General features: G+C 40.3%; 1 protein-coding gene across 1 annotated transcript in view; it reads left to right on the top strand.

The window, feature by feature from the left end:
- Positions 1 to 3,650, top strand: part of LMNB1 (lamin B1) — a 62,482-nt gene that overhangs the window by 21,538 nt on the left and 37,294 nt on the right. The window lies entirely within an intron of this gene.

The raw sequence follows: 3,650 nt of genomic DNA, 5'->3' as shown, positions 1-3,650 counted from the left end.
TATATATATATATATATATATATATTTGGAGATAGGTACTCACTTTATATATATATTATATATATCATATATATATTTGTATTTGGAGATAGGGTCTCACTCGTCGACCAGGATGGAGTGCAGTGCCACGATCAGGGCTCACTGCAGCCTTAATCTCCTGGGGTCAAGTGATTCTCCTGCCTCAGCCCCTGTAGTAGCTGGGACCATAGGCATGCACTACCACATCTGGCTCATTTTTTGTGTTTTTGGTACAGATGGGGTCTCACCATGTTGCCTAGGGGTCTCCACTAGGGTCTCCTTCCTAAAGTGCTGGGATTATAGATGTGAGCTACTGCACCTGGCCAAGAAATATTTATAACAGAACAATTTATATTTTCATAGAACAACTGTGTTACGTAACTAAGAACTTGACATAAAATGAAGAGTAGAAGCATTAGTTGTGATTTAAATAAGTTCCTGTAAAATTTCCACTGGTATCATTGGCCCTCAGGGTACCACAAATAAATACTTTCTTCATCCCTCATCCTCCTTATCTTCCTTGGTTTTTATTTTTATGGAAGAAATCGCCATATTCTAGTCATCTAGGTGTACTGCCTTAGATTAATTTTTTGGCTTCTTGTATTTTCTGCACTCCACAAGATGTTGCACAGTATCTTTCACTTGGTAGCATGACATTCTGAGTTTTGAGCTATTTGCATATAATACCTGTTACATCTGTGCAGTCAAATAAACAAGAACAATACTGCATAAAATATGCCAATTTACAGATTGCTGCATACAGTAACTTACAAAATCGACATGCTATTTTATGAGGTATCATTCTTGCTGGACCATTTTTGTCCCTGGAAAGCACAGGTCTTTCTCCTGCCATGGGGCAGCATTACACTGAAAAATACCGCATTATGACCCGAGCTTTAAAAATTAGTATTTTTAATTGTTAAGTAATTAATTTTGAATCAGTAGCTTTTGTAAGTACTGTGTCATACTGCATTTAAAATATGGTTTTAGGCTGGGTGTGGTGGCTCACACCTGTAATCCCAGCACTTTGGGAGGCGGAGGCAGGTGGATCACCTGAGGTCAGGAGTTTGAGGTCAGGATTTCGAGGCCAGCCTGACCAACTTGGAAAAACCCCACCTCTACTAAAAATTCAAAATTAGCCAGGTGTGGTGGCACATGCCTATAGTCCCAATTACTCAGGAGGCTGAGGCAAAAGAATCACTTGAACCCAGGAGGCAGAGGTTACGGTGAGCTGAGTTGCAGCCATTGCACTCTAGCCTGGGCAACAAGAGTGATACTCTATCTCAAACCAAATTTATTAATAAATAAATAAAAATAAAGATGGTTTTATTTTCAGTCAGTGTATTGTATGTATCCTAGCGCCTCTGGTCATTTTATAGTGGGATAAAATAAAGGTTTCTTCACAATTGTCAGTTCTATTCCTGTGGAGACCCAGCACTTGTGTGAACTAGGCATTTTGGTTGTAAATTATATTGGTATAGGATTCTTTTTTTTTTTTTTTAAACAGTTAAATGTTTTCTTCTTCTGGACTAGTCTTCAGTTAAAGCCTGCCATCTTGTGGTGTTTTAAAGCATGAGATTTAAGCATGTGACATGACTGCTGAGCTTTTCTGATGAGTAAAAATTGAACACTATTAAATCTTTTCATATGTGATCATCATTTGGCCAGTTTATTTCTTCACTTTATTTTAATATTACAAGATTATTTTGGAACTTTTATTAATTAAAGATTCCTCCTTTAGCTAGTCCTCAAACATCAGTAGAAGTACTCTTCAACAGTAGCAGTTTTTTAGTTTATTTTTAAAAACCTATTTCTCGGGCCGGGCGCAGTGGCTGACCCCTGTAATCCTAGCACTTTGGGAGGCCGAGGTGGGTGGATCACCTGAGGTTAGGAGTTCAAGTCCAGCCTGGCCATCAGGGTGAAACCCCATCTTAAAAAAAAAAATTAAAAAATTAATAAAAATAAGAACCTATTTCTCCAAGAAAAATACAATAGCAGTTTTACAAACAGGTATTGATAATTTTGATATTATTATTATTTTTTTGAGACAGAGCCTCACTCTGTCACCCAGGATGGATTGCAGTGGCCTGATCTCGGCTTACCGCAACCTCCACCTCCCAGGTTCAAGTGATTCTTTTGCCTCAGCCTCCCAAGTAGCTGGGATTGCAGGTGCATACCACCACAACCGGCTAATTTTTGTATTTTTTGTAGAGATGGGGTTTCACCGTTTTGGCCAGGCTGGTTTCAAACTCCTGACCATAGGAGATCCACTTGCCATGGCCTCTCAAAGTATTGGGATTACAGGCGTGAGCCACCATACCTGGCAATAATTTTGATGTTATTAAGGCATTTTTTGTGTAACTAATGATAATAATTATTTGGGTGAGAAAAATTCTGCCCATTAAAATATAATTATTGGGTAAAATACATCCAAAGGAACTTTAATTTTATAGTGTAGAACTCCATTTAATAAAAAGTGATATTTAGAGGCTGGGTGTGGTGGCTCATGCCTGTAATCCCAGCACTTTGGGAAGCCGAGGTGGGCAGATCATTTGAGGCCAGGGGTTCGAGACCAGCCTGGCCAACATAGGCAAACCCCATCTCTACTACAAATACAGAAATTTAGCTGGGCCTAGTAATGCACACCTGTAATCCCAGTTCGTCTGGAAGCTAAGGCATGTGAATCACTTGAACCCAGGAGGCGGAGGTTGCAGTGAGCCATGATAACCCCACTATACTCCAGCCTGGGTGACAGAGTGAGATGCTGTCTCAAAAAATAAAAAATCAGATGATATTTAGAGAAAAAGAATCTTCAGTTTGAACATCAGCTTGTGATTTTTGTGTTTTGTTTTTTGTTTTTTTTTTTTTTTTTGAGACAAGGTCTCACTCTGTCACCCAGGCTCCCAGGCTGGGTGGAGTGCAGTGGTATGATCTTGGCTCACTGCAACCTCCGCCTCCCGGTTTCAAGCAATTCCCCTTCCTGAGCCTCCCAAGTAGCTGGGACTACAGGCATGCGCCACCAATGCCTGGCTTAAGTTTTTGTGTTTTTTGGCAGAGTCGAAGTTTCACCATATTGGCAAGGCTGGTCTTGAACTCCTGACCTCAAGTGATCTGCCTGCCTTGGCCTTCCAAAATGCTGGGATTACAGGCATAAGCCACTGCGCTAGGCCCTGAACCTCAGTTTTTTGGTATTTAGCTGTATAAACTGAAATAATTTTTACACAAAGTATTAGAGAGGCGGTTACTTATTGTTAGAGAAATCTAAAGTTATTCTGTGTAACAAAATGGGAGGTACTTGCAAAACTGTGGTCAGTTAGTTCTTACTAATATCATGGGAGTTTCAGTATCATACATTGAGTTATAAAATTGCTTTTTAGATGCTACTCTACATTTGAAAAAAAGTGCTTTTTAGAACAACATCTTATTCTCATTTAGTGTAATTTAATTTCCTCTCCTCTCCGCTCCCCTCCCCTGTTCTTTTCTTTTCTTTCTTTCTTTCTTCCCAGGCTGCAGTACAGTTATGCAGTCATGGCTCACTGCAGCCTCCACCTCCTGGGCTCAAGCAATGCCCCGGCCTGAGCCTCCTGAGTATCTGGGACTACAGGTGTGTGCCACCATGCTGGGCCCCTTTT

The sequence above is a fragment of the Cebus imitator genome, unplaced genomic scaffold, assembly GCF_001604975.1.
Source record: "Cebus imitator isolate Cc_AM_T3 unplaced genomic scaffold, Cebus_imitator-1.0 Scaffold275, whole genome shotgun sequence".
Taxonomy (NCBI): domain Eukaryota; kingdom Metazoa; phylum Chordata; class Mammalia; order Primates; family Cebidae; genus Cebus; species Cebus imitator.
Note: the sequence above shows the minus strand (reverse complement) of the source record. Positions and strands in the feature narration are given on the sequence as shown.